Source organism: Hippocampus zosterae, chromosome 1 (assembly GCF_025434085.1).
Source record: "Hippocampus zosterae strain Florida chromosome 1, ASM2543408v3, whole genome shotgun sequence".
NCBI classification, from domain to species: domain Eukaryota; kingdom Metazoa; phylum Chordata; class Actinopteri; order Syngnathiformes; family Syngnathidae; genus Hippocampus; species Hippocampus zosterae.
In genome coordinates this window covers 6,223,729-6,246,027 of record NC_067451.1, presented here as the reverse complement: position 1 = coordinate 6,246,027, position 22,299 = coordinate 6,223,729, and the positions used below count along the sequence as shown (strand labels likewise).

The following is a 22,299-nucleotide window of genomic DNA, read 5'->3' as shown; positions in this document are numbered from 1 at the left end:
GGTATCAACTAGCCGCCGAAAGAGGGAACCAATCGGCGGTCTTTTTCACTGGCGTCTGATTTGGGCGAGGCGGGCGCACAGCGTGACATGTGGGGGACGTGGCATCGGCAAAATGTGGAACAGATTTACGGCCTCCTGCCGCTTTCGCTTTTATTCAAATGTTTTATTTTCACCTTGCGCCTAATGTCATTACTCCTGCGTCAGCAACATTTACCGCCCTCACGCTTTATTTTTTTGGATGCAAATGAATTCACGTGTACTAATATGGGATTACCCTGGAATGCGTCTGTAGCCGAGCGTGGGTTGCCCCCTCCAGAGCCGTCGTGAAAACACAATACGAGCCCCTGCCGACTTATCAAAAGAGCTGATATGGCACTTTCGCCCCCGGTGCCAGTTTTTATGCCTTGTTCTTGTTGAATACGGTGTCATAAAAAAACAGGCATAAAACCACAATGGAGGGCTGGGGGGAGCAATGTAAACAATGTATGCTGCTAAAATATGCACGGCCGTTGGGAAGGGAATGCGAAATAGGGCAAAGCTTGTGCGGGCGTACCTAATGAAGTGAATGCTGTCCTTACCTTGGCACGAGCTCGGCAAGTCACTTGCCCATCGCCACCTTCCGCATCATAAAGCCATCATCCGTACTAAAAAGCACACAAAAAATTATGCATTAGGTATATTTTATTGCATGTTGAACTCATATTATTTCAATTATATTTCCTCTATATTTATTTCATCTCAAGGCTCACGCTAACTTTTTCTTTGAGGAGCAGTTTTGCTCATCGATGACCTCATTGGAGTTGCAATATCCGAATTTTGAAGAGCAATTTTATTCCTGTTAATCCCCAGGAGCTAGCTGAAGAAAAGGTTTTATTAAACAATATAAATAACACAACACAACAGGGGAGTTGAATGCAGGGCTGCAGGTAAGAAATATTTTAGTATTTGGGGGATTGAATAATCCCATATTCAGATAAAACGTAATTTTGTTTGTTGAAAGGGCTATTATGAATACATAAGAGAAAATAAGACATTTGCTTTAATAACCAACCACCAAAAGAAACTCACTCCAGAACAATTTGTCTGAATATCCTTTTTTTTTTAATCCATCAAGAATGTTTCCGTGGGTGAGTTATTATGATGCAATTGGATAAATGTGTGTGCGCATATTTTTCACAATGGTTAATCGCTCAAGGCTTTATGATTTGTTATGATGTATTTTTCTTTTCATTTTAAATATAATCAAGGGAGGAGTCACATGAATGACCATTTTCATCACCAAAATAAGAGAACAAAAGTGTTTAAAAAGGTAAGCTATATTGGATCTGAATCAATGTTTTATCAATTACAGTGAAAATTTAGATATTTTTCACTTATTTGATACTAATGCTCAAGAAGGGTTTTAAAGACTTTCATTTTCTCAAATTCACACTTTTTAAAAGAGATGACAAACAATAATTGTCAAAATATTTGGTGGAAAGTATTAGAAAGCTCACTTAGAATGAGCCGCCCAAAGTGTGCCCGCTTCCAGCTCATGCATGAAAACGGCGGCAGCTCAGACCTCCGGTACTCATGTGGATTGCATACACATTGACAAAATGTACATCACGGTCAGATGCTTCACTTGCGCAGACATTCTCACTCACCATCCTCACACTTTTCCCCAATCGGTGATAAGGGAATTGGCGAGGTGACGAGTGCACAGCACGACACTAAAAAACCGCCTTATGTGCAATTGGCACATTGTCAAACACATCGTATTGATCTCACAACTACCTTTTGCTCGTTTTCATCCTGACTGAGCAATCAGAATTTTTTTTTTTAATAATCGGAAAAAAACGGACGTCACGAGTTAGCGTACACCAGGGGTGTCCAAACTTTTTGCCAAGGGGGCCAGATTTTATGTGGTAAAATGTCGGGGGGCCGACCTTGGCTGACATTCTTTACATTGAACAACAATATTGTTCAACAAATTTTAGTAAGCCAGTCTGTTTCACATTTCACATTTTTATTTTAATTTCAACAATCTTAAGAATTTCTTTTGGTTCATTTGAAACAGGAATTTGAAATATGACATATCAGTCAATATAAACACGCAGTGATGTCTTGTTAACTGGTGAGTGATGCCCTCTAGTGTCTAAATGCTATTACTCATTTAGTGAATGCTATTACTCATTTAGCCACTAGAGGGAAGCAGTACTCTATGAAACATCACTCACCAGTCTACGAGACCTCAGTCAATGCAACACGTGTTCCATTGCGCCCAACCTGCGGGCCAGACGCCACTGATTTTATGACGGGGGCCGAGGGCCGGATGAAATTCGACCGCGGGCCGGATTTGGCCCGCGGGCCGGACTTTGGACATGCCTGGCGTACACTCTACTTGTCACCATTTTAATAAACAAGCCACAAATTCGACGGTAGCCATAATTGAGACCAAGACCTGCGCAAGGATCACCTGAAGTTGGTAAGGTAAATCAAAATGAATATCACTGGAAAGAGGCCGCGAAGGATCAAAGACAAGGTAAAATGAACATCAGTGGGCATTTTCACCAGAGAACAAGGTCCATGTTGATCACACGACATGCTTGCCACATGTTCACAGTATTGCTCTTCAATATGTTTCAAAAAATAAAGATAAAGTGCAACAATTTGAATTTAATACTTCAAAGTTATATAGTATATATGTGACGGGGGTCACAACTATGATGGTCTCGAGCTCCACGTCGTTGCCGCCTCAAGAATACCAGACACTAGGATGTGGCTTTTCCCTTTTTTTTTATTGTCTGCAACACAGTATGGCAGGAAGATAGGTGAAGTCACGGGGCTTTTCAGTCTAAAAAATAACCTGTGACTTCCCTGGTAGCTCTGCCTGAACTAAATATCATCCATAAGAAAACTAAATGCATAACAAAACAAAATATACAACATAGGTGATCATATGTTAACTATTTACAAAGAAAAGGGAAAAAACACACTTCCACTGGTATCTACGTGATGCCGCTGAACGCATCACACCCAGCAGAACGGCTGCACAATGCACAATAATGGCGGCCGCGACGAACCGCGCGGACACACGCCAGCCACACTAATAGCCAAATGTAAAACGACACGAAAAACTATATACAGTACAATCAAAAGGAAACATTACCTGCAATACAGTATGGCAAGAAGATAAGTGAAGTCACGGGGCTTTTCAGTCTAAAAAAATAACTGCGCAAAAAAAAAAAACACCTGTTAACTCAATGGATAAAAACTTTCATTCGACAAAACTTAAATTAAATGACACAAAAAGCAATGTGGACTCGGAACAAATCAGGGAACTAATTAAATACACCGCGCCGTAGAAAAAGGGAAAACATTGTAATTAAACTAGAAATGAATCCAGACCGTCAATGAAACCTGACTTACCCTGTGACTTCCCTGGTAGCTCTGCCTGAACTACGGCGGGAAGCTGGTGCCATACTGTGCGCTGTTGTGTCACTTCCGTCATAATTTAATAAACGCAATATATCACTCCGTTACATATAGTAATTGAAGAAATTAATGACGCTGACATTATATTACAAAGCGTTACCAGCTAGCTACGAAGCGAGTGCCCCACATAGCCTAGCAAGAGCCGTCAGGCTACATTTCAACGGTAGTTTAAGAGGCAAAAATGACCATGATTAGATACCTTCGGTACAATTGGCGCATTGTCAAACAGATCGCAGTTATCTCACAACTATTTTTGTTCGTTTTCATTTTGACTGAGCAATTTGACCATGTTTTTTTTTATTTTAAATAATCGGAACAAATCGGACATCATGAGTCAACACAGTGGTTCTTAACCTCATTAGAGGTACAGAGCCCAACCAGTTCATATGCACATTCACCGAACCCTTCTTTAGTGAAAAATAAAAACATTATTTTTTACAAATTCAATACATTAAAAAAACATTTACTAAAAACAGAAAAAAATAATGAAATGACATGGCCTAAGTATAGTTTATTTTTTCATTGTATCAAGAGAGTCACACAGTGACTACTGAACGAACTAAATGTCTCACAGCACTGATTGGACAAGCAATGTAATGTGATCATCTGCAGCCAGTGATGGCCAAGCGGGCGTGTCATAAATAATTGACATGTTGAGTCGGGTGTGTCTTAACCTCCATGGTAGAGGCTCCGTCGAAACCGAGACCGATTCACCGAACCCTTACGGTTCGATCGAACCCAGTTTAAGAACCACTGAGTTAGCAGATACTCTACTTGTCACCATGGTAATTCTGTAAACAAGCCTCAAATTCGACGGTAGCCATAATTGAGACCAAACCTGCACAACAATCACGTGAATATATTTAATTCAAGACTTAATGTTTACATATTGCTAATAGATTACATTAATTACGCTGACATTATAATATAAGGCGCCTGTTGCCAGTTCATATGTATATATTGGAAATGCATTTTCGAATAAATAACTGTTTGTTTTACAGTTATTCATTGCAGTTTGTACTTTGTAAAATGTTTTGGGAAAGCCTGATGTGGTGGGTCAGAGGTTAAACAAATCCCAAAGCCTTCATGTTACATCTTGGCAAGGAAATGGTGTGACTGTTGCTATTCCAAATAAAGTCACGACAAAGTAGGTTTCCTCTACTTTTTCGGGGGGGGGGGGGGCGGTTCTCCTCTTTCTCAGCAATTATGAAGTGGCGCCTTCATAGATCTGTCACCGTTCCCAAAGCAATGACAGAGCCGCCATACGCCGCGGTGTAAATCAAGGTCACATCGGCTTTTTAATAGCAGATTTATTGTAGCTCAACAGGGGTTCAGCGATGGGCCGGAGCGACAAAGAGCCTGTTTTAAAGTGCATTAGCGCCACGCAGTAAATATCCCGTACGGCATATTAGCATTTTAATGGCGGCCATCCACACTCACCTTTCAGAGGCCGTGTTGTTTTCCTTCACTTTGTTTGCATCAGTGTCAGAGCTGTCCCGCCATAGTCATGTTTGGTTTGTATTACTCGCTGGATGTCTGAACAAGAGCTCACATGGCCTCTGTATAGCTGACATTTTGATGTAAATAAAGAAAAAGGGCAACCTCTTCAAGCAGACACGTAATTTCTCACCAAAGGCTTTTTGGGTCATATTTGGTTTCATTAATGTATGTTGAAATTAAGAGCCGAGAGCTGAAGTTTACCGCAACGTTTTGATTGTCATTCAAAAGTGCAAACGTCAGGTGCGTTTCTCCGCAAATGGCGTTGTGAGTCATATTTGCTTATCTACATGTATGTATTAAAATAAATGAAGGACAGATAAGGCATCTGTAAAGCCGAATTTCTTGGTGGCATTTTGGAAAAGAAAAAAAATAATCTGCAAGTGGGCAAAAAAGTTCCCGACAAAGGGCTTTTTGAATCCTGTTTGTTTTATTGGATTTACATTTGTAAAAAAACCAAAAAAATGCTGTGTTGAAAGGCTGTTCTTCTTTTAAAGCCTTTTACGGACAGCTTCTCATGTTATCAGGTTACAGGGTGCATGAAAGGGTGAAAGAGCAGCTTTTAATAAATGCATTTCTCATATTAAATCAAGATCCAACATAATCACAGATAATAATTTGAACTCAAGTGTGAAGAATCCTTCCAACAAGTCTGTCTTCAGTGACCCGAATAAACAAAAGGGCATCACGCACAAGAAACAAAGTATGTGTGTGTTTTTTTTTCAAGAAAGAAAAAAAAATAACAGTGTGGGTGTGTATTTATTCTCCGCAGTGTAGCAGAAAATTTACAAAAGGACCATTCACCCACTCAATAGTCTAAAAAGCCTTTTCCGCATCAAGGACAAACTATCGAGATGGGGGGAAAAAAGCCAGACTGTTCAGCCAAAGAGTCATCTCGCCTTGAGACGAAAATGGCAAATACTCCCTTTTTTTGAGGAGGAGGAGGAGGGTCCCATCACAAAGCTCCCGTCAGGAAACTCAAGAAATGTGAAAACATATGAGAACGCGCCATGTGGCCGATTCCAGTGGAGAGCCTGCGGTGCGTCTCTCTATAAAAGCATTTACTGAGCCATAAGCACTGCGGGCTCGCCGAAAGCTCATCAAAGTGTGGCTTATTTTATCAGCCGAGTGGAAAATGTGCTGAGAGTGGGGCGGCGGTGGCGGAAGCCGAACGCAGAGAGGTGGTTGGGGTGGGGAGTGAGCGACTAAGTGCTAGTGACCCGCACGCCGGCGCGTCGAGCGTCCGCGGCCAGCTCCCGACAAAAGGCACTAATGGGCCGAATGAAACAACCCTGTAGAGGCCACACGGTAATTGACAGGTTGGTGTGATTCAAAGCCAACGGAGAGAGCGGTAACGACGAGATAATGCAGGAACGTACCTTCCGATCGTGGCGGCGGGTCTGACTGGCGCTCTACTTTCAACTAATTGCGGCGTGTGTCTGACACCGCGTGGCATCTTGAAAATCGGCGTTTGCGGCGGAGTTCAAAGAAACACCTCAGAGCACATTCTCACGTCTGTTTTTCTCGCAACATTCCCAGTATAGTTTCAACTGTAAAGTTGCCTTTTTTAAGACTACTTTCTCCCACATGTATAACTTTTTTTTTTTTGTAAAGCTGCAGCTCAATTCACGGCAAAGTGTGACTTTTAACTCATAGCGCCCGTCCATCCATCTATTTTCTGATCTGCTTATCCTCACAGGGGTTTTGTGTGTGTGGGGGGGGGGGGGGGGGCGAAGCCTATGCCAGCTATCTTCGGGCAGTTGGCGGGGGACACCCTGAACCAGTTGCCAGTCAATCGCAGGGCACACAGAGGCTCACACTCACTCCTCGGGATAATTTCAAGTGTTCCTTTTAACCTGCCATGCATGTTTTTGGAATGTGGGAGGAAACAGGAGCACCCAGAGATAACCCACGCAGGCACGGGGAGAACATGCAAACTCCACACAAGAAGGCCCGAGCCGGAATCGAACCCTGCACCTCTGCAGTGCGAGGCCGACGCACTAACCAGTCGACCACCAGGCTGTCCTCCTCAACAAATACTGTAAAAAAAAAATTCAAGAAATCGAGCAAAGAGTGATATTAAAATATACCCAAATTCAATGATATTCCATCCAGCTGAATGATATGGAAATGATGAATTTAGTTCTAATAACTTCTTAGGAGCCAAGGAAGCTCGAAAATGAATACTTCTCATCATTTTTTCTTTTTTTTGGGGGGTGGGGGTGGTTTAGCCACTGTCAAGTGCCAGATGCACTTGTTAAGTGGAATGTCCTAATAACTGTTGATGGAAGAAAATGGGGAGAAAAACATTTGTGTGCCATTCCATATGACATCTATATATATATTGCGCGTCGTCCCGCACGCGGTCTGTCCTTCCGTCTGTCCCTTTTCAAAACGTACCTACTTCACCGCGCCGCTGAGGCAGTGGCTCACTACGATCGCGCGGGCATCTTAGCGAAAAAATGTTGTCTAGCCACAAGCATTGCAATGAAATTGCTAGTTATTTAGTGGAGGTAAACATTTCTTTATTTTCGCGATAAGCAATGAAGATGAACAAAAAGTTGAACCAAGCAACAACACTTTTGTGGGCCGAAGGCCCACCTTACCAGCCTTCCGCAGGAGCTAGCTGATGAGCCGCCCGGAGGGCGGCGAACCAGCTAGTTTTACATAAAACATGAAGAGACAATATTTTCATTTATCTTCCACGGTTAGCCAGGCTATTTTTTTTCATGCATCTTGATTTCACTATCACGGAGTGAACAGGTGAGGACTAATCAGGCTGCTCTCTTCTATGCAATTTGGAGTTCGTTTTTTTGTTTAGTTTTTTTAAGATTTGTTATCGGAGCACTTGACCAAATAACATGACGAAACCCTAAATGTCAGTCAAACAAGATCATGCATCAACAAGGATGGAACAAAAGCAAAAAAACGATAGAATCAATCTGATCAGACCAAGACAGTCAATTATCTCATTAAAAAATAATAATAATAAAAAATACTTAATTCATTTAAATTTCCAACTTTTATTCTTGTAATATGTACTGTTTCCTTGTACATTTTTGCACCCAAACATGAATTTTGAGACGAAAGCTAAACCTTTATTCTTCGTTAAATTTGGACTTTTTTCCTTGAACGATGTTATTCATCTCATAAAATTGAGACGGGCTCCTCATGTCAGGGATACTTTATTTCTCTTATAACTCAAAACCCTTTTTTCTCCGGAAACCGACGTCTTCATTTTTTACCAGAGTGTGCCATTCTTGTCGGTAAATTGCGACACACCGACCGGCTTTCTCACTCAAACCTGGGTGACAAAAAAAACAAAAAAAGAAACGAGCGCAGAAGCCGCTGATCGCAGCAGCAAAATATTCGTCTGCGAGTCACATTTGTCTTGATTTGGAATGCGTGCATATCCCGAAAGCTATGATCAACCTTGTAGGAGAACATAAAAGTCAATAGAGGGGAAAATTGTAAGGGTGACACGAGTGGGACTTGAACACCCCAGGTCCTTGACGTGACGTGAGGAGGGGTGGCATAGCCGGAGCACGTCAGACGCGAGTACAATCGATGTTTTGCCACGTTCGTTTCGCGGCGGGTCAGAGGTCAAGGCCGTCGAGACGGGGGAGGACGCACTCCACATGAGTGCTCCGAGACGAGGATTAGTCTCGTCGGGCTGGTGAGTCATGTAAGTGCTCTCCACACGTGCAATTGAACACATAAACGCACGCACGCACACACGCAAGCACACGCACACTCACAAACACGCACCAAACTGATTAAGAGCAAATAAAGTCTGGAAGGAAAGACTTTTAAGACGAAGCCAGTGAAATGCCAGAACGGAGAGCCAGGCAGCGATAGACTTGTTATCACTTAAGCACACAATGAAATACTCCCGCAATTGAGTCATAACGGGATGACAGCAAAGTCGTCATCTAATGGGTAACAAAGTCGCAATTTTGACAAGAAAAGAAAGTCCGAGCTTTACAAGGATACAGTTGTAATACGACATGAAAAATGTGGCAAAATAAAGCGGATATTTGGTCTTATATATGGCGAAAACATTGCAGGAAATTCTTTAACAGCTTTGGGATCTCATTTACAGCCGTGACTTCATTTCTGTAAAATGTAGTCTTTTAAAATTATGACTTCATTCTTGAATAACTAGTTAATTACTAGTTAACTAGTTACTTTTATTTCAAAATAAAACACGATTTCATTGGTGTGAAACCACAACCAAGTCCTTGTCAAAGTGTGACTTCATAACTTTATTTTGGTAAAAGGTATGATTGTCATATTGCTCAGTTTTTTTTTTTTAATTTGCAACACCACAATCTCATTCTTGTCAAGCTGCGACTTGGGTGGTGTAAACATTCATTCATTCATTCATTCATCTTCCTAACCGCTTGATCCTCACTAGGGTCGCGGGGGTTGCTGGAGCCTATCCCAGCTGTCTCCGGGCAGTAGGCGGGGGACACCCTGAATCGGTTGCCAGCCAATCGCAGGGCACACAGAGACGAACAACCATTCACACTCACACCTAGGGACAATTTAGAGTGTTCAATCAGCCTGCCATGCATATTTTTGGAATGTGGGAGGAAACCGGAGCACCCGGAGAAAACCCACGCAGGCCCGGGGAGAACATGCAAACTCCACACAGGGAGGCCGGAGCTGGAATCGAACCCGGTACCTCTGCACTGTGAAGCCGACGTGCTAACCACTGGACTACCGGGCCGCCTTGGTGTAAACATTACGACTTCAATCTCGTGAAGCCGCACTTTCATTCCCGAAAAAGCCACAGCTACATTCTTGAAAACGTATGACTTCACTCTCGTCAAGCGAGGACTTCAGTCTTGGAAAAAGCACAAATGACTCCATCCATCCATCCATGCATTTTCTAATCCGCTTAACCTCACGAGGGTGGCGGGCGTGCTCGAGCCCATCCCAGCTGTCTTCCGGCAGTAGGCGAGGTACACCCCGAAGGAGCCCGTCGCAGACCTTATAACGTTGCAAGTATCCATCCATTCATTTTCCGAACCGCTTGATCCTCACTAGGATTGCGGGGGGTGCTGGAGCCTATCCCAGCCGTCTTCGGGCAGTAGGCGGGGGACACCCTGAATCAGTTGCCAACCAATCGCAGGGCACACAGAGACGAACAACCATCCACGGCCAATTTAGAGCGTCCAATCAGCCTGCCATGCATGTTTTTGGAATGTGGGAGGAAACCGGAGCACCCGGAGAAAACCCACGGAGGCCCGGGGAGAACATGCAAACTCCACACAGGGAGGCCGGAACTGGAATCGAACCCGGTACCTCTGCACTGTGAAGCCGATGTGCTAACCACTGGTCTACCGGGCCGCCCACGTTGCAAGTGACATTTTAAAAATTGCTCCAAGTTCATTCGGTTAAAGTCGTAACTTCATTCTGATAAAACGATGGCTTTCATTGAGACTGAAGACTTTGGTGTGTAAAAACAATCCAACACAAAATCCGGAATTTCTTGGGGTTGACATAGGACCACACATGATTCAAACCCCCCCCCCCCCCTCCCTCTCCCCCTCCCCGCCAACGCCTCTCCCCGACCCCGTTCCTCCTCAACAGGGGTCCTGTGATATCTCGGTTGTCTCATTCTGTGCCTGAATAGCTGTATTGTGCTTTGGCCAATTCCGAATTCGCAAACCTTTCTGGCCCTCCGCACACACCTGTCAAACCGTGTCCTTGGCGCCTCGGACCCCCTCCCCTTCCCCTCCGCCAAACGCAACCCACACGGCGACACACATGCTTATTGAACCCATGCGCTCCAGCATGCGCGCACTCAAATAAACACACGTACGCGCAAGCTTTATTGGAAACACACGCCGATGGGACCCTCCCCGTCATCGTGTTGCATGCAGTTTGCCTCCGAAATTGCCGGGGGGTCAAGTTGCATTTTTGTCAGGATGGGGGTGTGCGGGGAGGTGGGGGAGTGGTTTGGCGGGGCTACGGGGTACACACGGTGGGAGCGGCATGCACAAGCTCGCATGCGGAAGATACATTTCAGAAATAAATGACTCGTGAGTTGAGCCAGACCTTAAATCATTTGCAGATTCTCAAGCTTGTGGAGGGCTCTTATCGTGGGCCCTTTGTGAGTCTCCTGGTAAAGGAAAACAAATGCCTCCCTCAAAGAGACACCAACGAGGTAAATGCAAAGAAAATCTCCATTCATAGTGTCACAGTGATAAGAAGACGACTTCGTTCCCTTAAGTCAATTCAATCAAGTGAAGCCACTAGAAGATCCAACTGCAGGGGAACAAAGCAGGAATATAATGAAAATGTCCTAATTTGATTAGATTGAAGTCATTATTCTACAACTTAAAAAAAAACAACAACAACTGAACCTTCAAGTAATAAAGCAAATGACCAAAGAAAGGCCAGCCCCTACTCCAAACCTAAAACTAATTGCAACACCTAACCTAAAAAAAAAAAATCATTTTCATATGTCGGGTGCACCGCATTATAAGGCGCATAGAATAGAAGCTACAATAGTGGCTGCGGTTGCATTATGCATCCACTCATGGAGCTACACTAAAGGGAATAGAATAGAATACCGTATTTTCCGGACTATAAGGCGCAGTTTTTTTCATTTTGGCTGGGGGTGCGACTTATACTCTGAAGCGATTTATGGGTGAAATTCTTAACACATCATATCATTTCACGTGTTATTTTCACGTTAAACCACAAGAGGCCGCTCTAGACCTGTATTGATAAAATCATGATGAGTCTGACGTAAGCGACGTAGAAGAGGAAGCGCTGCATCTTCTCCCGAGGGAGTTGGTGGAGTTGGTTTAAAGTGACACAGAGAATGAAGATTCCATTGGATTTCGTGATTTGGAGTGACACTGAGAACATTGGTGAACTTGTTAGCATGCGCTTTATCCTACAGTTCTCTAAATAATTCTTAATATGTTACTTGAACATACCTGGCACATTCTCAGTTCGTTGTTTATGCCTCATGTAAGGTTAGCATGTCGTACACGTATTCAGCATGTTGTTTTCTATTTTATTTTTATTTTAAATTGCCTCTCAAGATGGCATGCATGTTCTTAGTGTTGGGTTTTATCATATAAATTTCCCCCCAAAATGCGATTTATACTCCAGGGTGACTTATATATGTTTTTCCTTCTTAATTATGAATTTTTTGGCTGGTGCGATTTATAATCCGGAGCGACGTATAATCTGAAAAATGCGCTACAAACTTTATTTATTATAGAGCTTTCACAAGTGCTGCAGCTATAACAAAGCGCTTTACAAAACTGAAATACTACGTCCAAGAAATCCGAATTTTGATCCATATATAAGGCGCATCGGATTATAAGGTGAACTGTCGGCTTTTGAGAAAATTAAATGCTTTTAGGTGTGCCTTATCGTGTGGAAAATACGGTACTTAGGACAAATAACTGCCTTACACAGTTCGATGAAGTGGCTGAAGCGTGGAGGAATGACTTCCCGAGAGTGAGTTTAACACAGGAATAATGCCACCGTGAAGAAAGCGGCGCCTTCCTTTCAAACATAAATCTAGCGGGCAGAGAACATCTCTGTTGAATTGAAATAAGCAATTGTGTCAAGACCCAAATTAATTATACATGCATTGTGGATGGTCGTACTTAATGATGTTGCTGGTGAACACTCTCACCTTTAAACCACTTTACTTGCTTGCAAGCCTCTATGTCCATTTTCACATGTAGTGCATCAGAGATAACCTTCACCTACATATGCTGTCTGCCTTATAATACACACGAGAGTGCAACGCCGATGAAACCTCAGAGCCCCAAGGCTATCTGTCCACTAAATCATAGTTGTAGATTCATATTAAACACGCAACCCTGAGGAGAAGTTGGAGCCGAGCCGTGGCTCGGAATGATAGGCATCGCCGTACCGCGGGAAATCTACGCCGCATTGCTGCATGCAAAGGCACCGTTTTGACAGCATCTGCTTTCAAGTAACCGGGCGAATGATGTTTTGTTTAAATAAAACACGAGGCCAAACAGCACCACTGTTTGGCTCATCAAATTCTGGAGAGCAACAACATGGAAGGCAGCAGAATTCGCCATCGTCTAGACTGTCAATCACTCCACATGTTTTTTTTTTTTTGTCAAGGAAAAATCTTCAAAGACACGCCAAGTCCAACAAAAGAAGGACCAGAACTCATGGACAAGCAGCTAGGAGTTAAGTGACGGACCCTAGTATAGTCAACCAACACGACTCGGGCTATCTTTTCCCCCAATTGCTGTGGTTCCGAGTAGAGCACTTGGTGCTGTAGTGGTTTACATAGCTGACTCATTCTTGAACCTTACAAGCCTTATTCATTCTGAAACATTGATCATTAACGACTGACCAGCTGACAGCCTGGAATCTCCGAGAACACCGTTTATTATCAAATCCTAACCCAATTTTGACTCTAACAAATCTAAACCTACCCAGAAACTCTAATGCTAACCCGAACTCAAAATCTATCCAAACCTAAACCACAAACACAGAACTATAAATCATAACCCCATACCAATCCTGACATTAACCGTGACACTAAACTCCGGTGTTAAATTAAACGTAACTCCCCCAGCCAAAAAAAAAAAATAAATATATTGTTAGCGTGAGGGGGCGGCCCGGTAGTCCAGTGGTTAGTACGTCGGCTTCACAGTGCAGAGGTACCGGGTTCGATTCCAGCTCGGGCCTCCCTGGGTGGAGTTTTCATGTTCTCCCCGGGCCTGCGTGGGTTTTCTCCGGGTGCTCCGGTTTCCTCCCACATTCCAAATCATGCGTAGCAGGCTGATTGAACACTCTAAATTGTCGCTAGGTGTGAGTGTGAGTGCGAATGGTTGTTCGTTTCTGTGTGCCCTGCGATTGGCTGGCAACCGATTCAGGGTGTCCCCCGCCTACTGCCCGAAGACAGCTGGGATAGGCTCCAGCACCCCCGCGACCCTAGTGAGGATCAAGCGGCTCGGAAGATGAATGAATGAATGAATGTTAGCGTGAGTTGAATGTAGCATTAGCCTAGCTTGACCCGAATCCAGGAATGCATACAAACACAGAACTATTAATCGTAACCCCATACCAATCCTGAAATTAACCATGACGCTAAACTCCAGTGTTAAACTAAACGTAACTCCCCCCAAAAATAAAAAATAAAAATAAATAATAATAAAAAGAACATTGTAAGCCTGATTCAATGTAACATTAGCCTAGCTTGACCCAAATGCAGCAACACTTTTTGAAACATTGAAACCGATTATGGTTTAGTGTGTTGCTTTTCTTGGGTTATCTTGGCATCAGGACACCTGAGTCAATATTCACCAGAATCGGGTAAAATAATTCATGCCAACCTGGTCTCTCTAACATAGTCAGAAATTAGGTTTCAGACTGAGTTCTACGGGGTCATGAGATGAGTTGGGCATATTTTACATGCCATTAAAGTTGTATGCGAAAACAAACTGACGCTGCGTGTTAACAGACGAAGCAAGACAGATGGCCACCGGAGTGGGGTTTCTCCTGCGCGACGAATCGGCGCATCTGCTCGTGTGACTGCGCGAGGCTGACGGTCAGGGGAAGTTCTCAAGAAAACAGGCGGTCGTGTCGTTGGAAAACAAACAAACAAAAGCCACGCCGGCCGGCGTCTGTTCCCCGAGCGACAGATCAAGCCAAAGATCCTGCAGCCAATCAAGGGAGTGAGGAGACACCATGGGGGAAAAAACCCACAGGCCATTGTGCACCTATGGGGGGGGGGGGGGGGGGGGGCGGCATGGCCCAAAAGCCTTTTTGCAACTTTTCGGCATAACCGAGAAACCTTATCTGAAACATAAACACTTAAACTAAGCCCTTGTTGTCATTGAATGAAAAAAAAAAGATTAGGGTGGAGGCGTGACACTAACCCTAATGACTACGTGAGTGGAAGCCTCACCAAAAATCGCTTTGCTATGGGGTGACAAAACTCACACGGTGAAAAAAATTAAAGCTAACCTTCACCACTAGCCCCGAGTCTAAACATAACCCGACCCCTGGGTGGCATGTCCCAGAAGCCTTGTCATCGCCGTTACAGGAGCTAACCCCAAAGATGTCCGAAACAAATCAAATAAGACCCCAAAATAGTTTCAAGGCCAAGTGTTTGTGTAGCCTCTGTTCAGATCTGCCCCGATTCCTTTTCATGTCAATGGCATTTCCTAATTGGATGTGAGGGAGGTTTGACGCACATGCTGCCTCCCTGTGAGGGGGCGGGGGGCGCAGAGGAGGTTGGGGGTGGGTGGGTAAAGGCAGAGCGCCGAGCCCTCCTCCCTCTTTGCCTGCAGTGCAGCGATAGAGAGGGTTACAATAGTCTCTCGCTGCCTGCCTGCCTGCAGTGTATCCACAGACGCGAAAGGGGCAAAATCAATGCGCAGAAATCGTTTCATTCCCGCTCAATTTCATTCCGGTATAATTAAAAGTGTCTTCCGAAGCAGATCTCTCTAGGCATCGTCAGGACAGCATTGATGCAGATGTTCCAGCCCTGAACAGTGGCTTGGATAGATACTTGCAAACTCAATGCATCAGAAATGACCAGAAAAAAATGGCATCCAATCAAAAGAAAACATACAAGCCGGTTAGCATTTTACACAACGTTCGGCGACGCTAACGCAGAGCGAGAGGCATAAATTAGGAAATTACCTGCGCGTCGCAAGCTGGATCCAAGCTGCAGGATCAATTATTTCAGCTCGGCGGCAATTGAGGAAAGAGGGCTCTCCAGCTGTGTTCCGACACAAAGCTGGCTCGACGCGCCGGCCCCAAAACTTCAACAAGATTACAGGAGCCTGGCCTTTCACGGCGCTCATTAGCGTCACCTCGGCTAAATGGACCGCTGGTGCCGGAGTTGCCAGAAGTGGCGCCTTGGAGACAATTCAGGAAACGCCTGAATAGATAAGGAATAGAAAGGGACAAAGCAATCCTTGTTGTCTTTGCCAATCAATGGCGGGGCTGTTCATTAGGAAGGCCTGTTCTGCGCTGGGAATTCAAAAAAAAAATTCAACAATGAAGGTTGTAGATAACTTGAGCATGTGGCCGGCTGGAACTACACTAACCTTATTAATCATTACGGGCAGGAATTCCATAAAGAGTCGACCTATATTGACCAACTCATCGTTGTTTGGCCCACATGGCAGTCAATGCGAGTAGCCGATGCCTGTTTACTCGCCGCCGGGCTGACTTTTAACAACATTTATTATGTATGAGAGGGTAAAAGGGGTCCATGAGAAGATTATAAAAGCTTAACATTTTGATGAGATTAATCTCCCCCCCCCCCACTATCAATCGTCGCTTCGCACACAATAGTGAGCTAATTACGGCGCAGCAGTCGGCGAGCAAATAACATTTATATCATGGCTTCTGAGAATCATAAAAGAAATATATTTATATTACGGGTTTGTATAGAGCAGGAAGGAGGTTCGAAGGGGGCGCAGCCTGAAGATGAAATACGGGGGATGAACGGATACTCACACAGCCCATGCTGTCGTATTTGTGCTGTAGCAAGCATTCTAACCTCTATTGCAGGGGTGTCCAAACTTTTTGCCACGGGGGCCAGATTTTATGTGGTAAAATGTCGGGGGGCCGACCTTGGCTGACATTCTTTACATTGAACAACAATATTGTTCAACAAATTTTAGTAAGCCAGTCTGTTTCACATTTCCATTTTTATTTTAATTTCAGCAATCTTAAGAATTTCTTTTGGTTCATTTGAAACAGGTATATCACATGCAACTGCTTATTCACTTGACTTTTTTCTTAAACAGAAGTCTCCTGAGTGCAAATTGATTGATTTGAAACGTAAAATGTATCACCATGACTTTTCAATAGTCACAAAACCTTTGACTCGAACAACAGGGAAATGAACAAGCAATACACATATCCACAACTGCAAGGATCATTTGAAATATGACATATCAGTCAATATAAACACGGAGTGGTGTCTTGTTAACTCGTGAGTGATGTCTCGTAGAGTGCTACTGCCCTCTAGTGTCTAAATGCTATTACTCATTTAGTGAATGCTATTACTCATTTAGCCACGAGAGGGAAGCAGTACTCTATAAAACATCACTCACCAGTCTACGAGACCTCAGTCAATGCAACACGTGTTCCATTGCGCCCAACCTGCGGGCCACTGATTTTATGACAGGGGCCGAGGGCCGGATGAAATTCGACCGCGGGCCGGATTTGGCCCCCGGGCCGGACTTTGGACATGTGCTCTATTGCTTTGAAATAGCAAGACAACGCGAGAGCGGCGGCCAAAGAAGACGATGATAACCCTAAGCTAACCCCAACGCAACTAACCCGAACCATTAATCGTGCTCCTAAACGTAAACATACAGTAACCCGAACTCCGGTAGTATCGAATGAAACAAACATGATGAAGGTGGAGGTCGAAGGACCTGGCTCAAACTCAACGCAAAGCACCAACCTGAATCCCATAAATGCTAACCACTTACCCTAACACTCATCGTTACTCAAAGCCAACAGAAAGATGAAGGGCAGAAGGTGGTTGGGAGCGGGGAGGGGGGGGAGGGGGGGGTTGTTAGTCCATATTAGATTAGCCAGTATCCTTACAGCACTGCTCCAAAGTTCAAATCAAGTCAGAATACCAAATGGAATGCCAAAAATTTAATCGACTGAAACACTTCAGGATTTGTTCATCAAGACCAGAGATTGAAACAACCTGCAATCATCGGGATATCGTTGTGAATTCTACACAAAATCCGAGGTAAAATTTCCACTGACCAGGGCTTTGAAGAACATCCAAAAAAAATAATTAGTTGATGTCCCCTGTGAAGGAAAAGCCTGCGGCGGGGCTCTTTCACTACCTGCATGCCAGAGTCGTCCTGTGCGCTGCTTATTTCTTGGCTGAATGAGCTGCAGTGTTACTTGCGCCGCGGCGCTTTGACATCATGACTGATTACAGTCTTGGGGCGACCAGCTTCAGGAATTCCACACTTGCCAGTCACTATTGACGACTGACAATTGCCCGAATGGTTCTGCTCGTTGAGTGTATCCGCTGTTATAGGACTGATCATGCATTGAATCGCAGATATTCATGATGGGAATTCAATTTGGTTTGTCACTTTAGGGCCTCCGTAGGTTCCCTGGTGTCTGGTATTGCGAAGTGGGTGTAAACAAATCATAAAAATTTACTATTTGGACCTCGGAAACCTCTAGCTCGCTTTTAAATGGGTAGAGAAGAGGGGACACGGAGGTATGATTTCTTTTTCAGCTTTTTTTCCTCGGTTGGTGCTCCGTGTGAAACGTGGTGGCACTGACATTTTCTTGGCAGCGCGGAAAGCGAATACACGGGAGAACCTGGGCTTTAAAAAGGAATGAGAAAAGTCATGACATTGTTGTAAAAAACACTGTCTGCCATTTGAACTGGAAAATGTTACTTGGCAAGATTTGTTAAGACGAGTATAGCTACATAGCAGAGCAAGCTAACGCTTCTCTCGCCATTTTGTTGTGGCCTGACAAGAACGATGCTTGATTTGTGTGACAGGGACATGCCCTATTTGCTGTCATGTCCCCATTTTGTAGAAACGTATCCACTTTAAATTCACAAAATTGCACATTTTGTTTTGTACCACAAAGACAATTGAGAGAAAAAAGTCGGAAAAACGTTATCGTCCGCGGAAAAGGAGGTGGTGCACGGACGCGGACCGCCTTTAGCCGAAACTCGTTGACGGAGTGGGGAGGGGGCGGGCGGCATGCGGTGGCTAAACAATGGATCCTAATGTGCTTAGCAAGTACACCAAGCAGATATAAGGCACATTAAATGTAGTAAACAGGCACGAATCACATTTTGCGATTGCTCAATATAGCACCAGCTAATGCTAACGTTAGCGCACATCCAACGACTGCAAATCAACACTACACATGATATGGCTGAGTCACTCACCTCTCATGGACACATGCTGAGAAGGAACAAAAAAAACTCTTTCATTGCTTACCAACCTGCTCATTGCATCCATCACTCGTGCTCTCCTCCTCTCGCTCAACAAGCACACCAAATGAAAAGTTTTGAAGGGAGCTAACTGATCACGAGACTGGACATTTTGGTCCGAAAATATCGGCGTAAAATGTTCAGCACTGTCTCTATGATGCCACCAGATGGCGCCAAAATCCCATCTAAATGGAAATTATTCATTCATTCATTCATTCATTCATCTTCCGTACCGTTTGATCCTCACTAGGGTCGCGGGGGGTGCTGGAGCCCATCCCAACCGTCTCCGGGCAGTAGGCGGGGGACACCCTGAATCGGTTGCCAGCCAATCGCAGGGCACACATAGACGAACAACCATCCACGCTCACACTCACACCTAGGGACAATTCAGAGTGTTCAATCAGCCTGCCACGCATATTTTTGGAATGTGGGAGGAAACCGGAGCACCCGGAGAAAACCCACGCAGGCCCGGGGAGAACATGCAAACTCCACACAGGGAGGCCGGAGCTGGAATCGAGCCCGGTACCTCTGCACTGTGAAGCCGACGTGCTAACCACTGGACTACCGGGCCGCCTAAATGGAAATTAGTCCAAAAAAAAAAAAAGTACAGTGCTATACTTATTTTTCAGGCTTTTCTTGTAAGATTAGTTTGAAATGGTGTTTTGGCATAATAGTTTGTGGTATAGCTAAAGAAGAAATAATTGGCAATTATTTGGTGCCTCCCGGATTGCTGCACAACTACTCCTACTCCTGTTATTTTCCAATGTTGACGCGTTGTGCCACTGCCATTTTGCACCCCGACGAGCGCCGCCCTGCCCCCACGCTAGGCCGCCCCTCATCAACGAAAGGAGCGACAGGCGGCTGTAAAGCACGCAGAACAATCTCAGGCTACGGCCGGCGTGTGCGAACAAACAAAAGACGTCAGCGCTTTTTAAAACGCCAGCTCCCAGGCAGTCAATTAGTTCCAAGGTGAGGCGAAAATCTGCAGTCCTTTAAGCGGCTTTGCTCCACTGGGGCGGCGCATCACTGCCAACGTCCCCGGTCCGGAGGTGACAAAGGGCTGGCAGGAGATGTTTATTTTTCGCCGAGAGATTCACCAGCTCAGACGGTGGTACGGAACGCGTGACCTGAGCAGCTGGAAGATCCCGGAAGAACCGCACCTCACCTCACACATTTCAAAATCCAATTTGAGACTATTGATAAGTAGAATCAATTTTCTCCAAGTCAAAAGTGCCGCAATTCATTCGGAAGCTACAAGTGGAATCAGATTGTGATAAACTCGACGAAGGTGTCCTCCTTTAATGCATTTCAAATGCACCTCGGTTTAATTAAAGCCAGAAGAAAGGGCCGCACATAATACAAGCTCCATTGTGGCCGCCAGCCACCTGCATGAAAACCTTTTAATTACCTGCGCGCTCAGGCGCTCCTGCATTCAGTAAATCTTCTCATGTACGAATGGAAGAACAATCTCTCCATTTAAGGGACATTCAGAGGGATGCGCGATCATTCGGAATGCTTTTAAGGTCAGGAAGAAATTCATCATTTATCAACATCTTGTGGCAATGTCTGAAAACATGTTTTGGAAAGCGAGCGGCGCGACATTTTGAGTGTGTTTTGACAGAATGTGGGTGTTGAATAGACACGAAGAAAAGATTTTGCCTTTTGCAATCTCACCGACGCGATCGAGAAAAAAAAAAAAAAAAAAGAACGCAGCGTTTGTCGCGTCCCCAGATTTGCCGATTGCGTTGCGAGCAACCCCGCGCCTGATATCTGCAAATACAGCAGCTTGTCTTCATCTCTCGTTGCCGGGTAATTAGTGGTCAGATCAGGTGGTCCTGATGGTCTGTGGGGTGGCGAGGGGCATACATCCAAACCACCGTTTCCATTCATTTGTATGCGGCTGCAGGTGCAGCACCTTATTTTGCATTCAAGTCCAAACCTGCCTCCCAAACAGGCCATAAATTAACTTCCCTTAGAGCTCCAGTCGCGGAGAAGCATTGCATCTTTGTTTCAATACACCTCCTTGGTCGGAGGTTGGCCATACAAAAGAGAAAAGGTCAGCAATATCGTCGGAAAACTTGCAGAAAACGCATGTGGGCAAATAGAGCCGACTTTTATGGGCTCATAAAGAGGTTGATGGAAGGCGGCGTTGTCAGTTTGATCGCTTTTGGATACCTTCTAACCCGATCTACAACGGTTAAAGGCTACGCTGAATTTTTTTTTTTGGGGGGGTGGGGGGGTGCTCCATAAGCCTCCCGTCAATAACAGCAAGAGTAGCCGCTTTGATGATGTTTGCGCATGTCCAAGTGTTCCGATTCCACTGGAGAGACAACTTTGCCAAGTGTCACGGGGTGACTCGCAGGATGATTAAAACAGCAGCCCGTGACTTTCGAAATAGATACTTTACAAAAGTGCTCAATGACACCACCAGCCACGCAGCTCCAATTTGAACGATGACTGACTCCAGTCCGAGCGAGTCGCGAGTGGAACAATGGATATTTAATTAGCGGCGCAAGCTGATTTCATGGTCAACCGGCAGTCTCGTTCGACTGCATACTAAATGTTGAGCAAGACAAGAGGTCCTTCAATAACCTCTCATATTTGTCAGACTGTGCAGAAGCAGCGACCGCGCACGTGACGCTATTGCCACACTCCCCCTCCTCCCCCGCAAAAAATGGTTCCGCTCGTTTCTGGTCTCGCTTAAGAAATGCAACATCCCTCAACGGCTTCGAACGCAGTCGAAGGAAATCATGTGACAAAATGCAACAATGCAGAAAGGATGTCATGACATCTGCTCAAAAAAAAAATGTTGCCAGTATATGATGCGATAAGGTCAAACGATCCAATCCGGGATGCTCCAAATTAGTTCCAACCCTGCACCGACCTTGGTTTTGTTTGTAATTCAGAATGGTTGCTAAGAACAATCCAGTGTTTGTGTTTTTCCTCGAGTTTAGATTTGGAAAGACTTCTTTGTCATTGATAAATGTCATCTTCAATCAAAGATCTAGAAGCAATTCTGCAATGGCACAGCCATAAATAAAAACAATGCAAAAGGCGCGATCACACCCGCGAATTTTGACACACTCCCCGCCTTTGAAATCCTGTCCAGCATCTCATTCACTGCTGCCAACAGTCTGATATAAATAGGATGGATTTTTTTCCAAAGAGATGCCAGATGCCCAAAAAAATATTCTCAGGGTAATTTCAAGGCTACATTTATGACATTTCCAGGTTGGCTTGAGCTAAACAGGCCAATGGGCTTGTTGGGATGTTGCAAAGTCCTTGCAGGAAAGAGGCTTACTGCCGTGGTTGCCATGGTGACCCACTTGTTTGCTGGAATGCCAAGC

General features: G+C 44.7%; 2 protein-coding genes across 15 annotated transcripts in view; both read right to left on the bottom strand.

The window, feature by feature from the left end:
• The window catches only part of LOC127605103 (5,6-dihydroxyindole-2-carboxylic acid oxidase-like), a 111,085-nt gene that overhangs the window by 33,444 nt on the left and 55,342 nt on the right, over positions 1–22,299 (bottom strand). The window lies entirely within an intron of this gene.
• LOC127605003 (adhesion G protein-coupled receptor L3-like) overlaps positions 1–22,299 on the bottom strand; it is a 138,762-nt gene that overhangs the window by 107,353 nt on the left and 9,110 nt on the right. For all 13 annotated transcript variants that reach the window (XM_052072553.1, XM_052072544.1, XM_052072570.1 and 10 more), the window contains exon 2: positions 579–644. The gene's annotated coding sequence lies outside the window, so the exon portion shown is untranslated. The remainder of the gene's footprint in view (positions 1–578; positions 645–22,299) is intronic.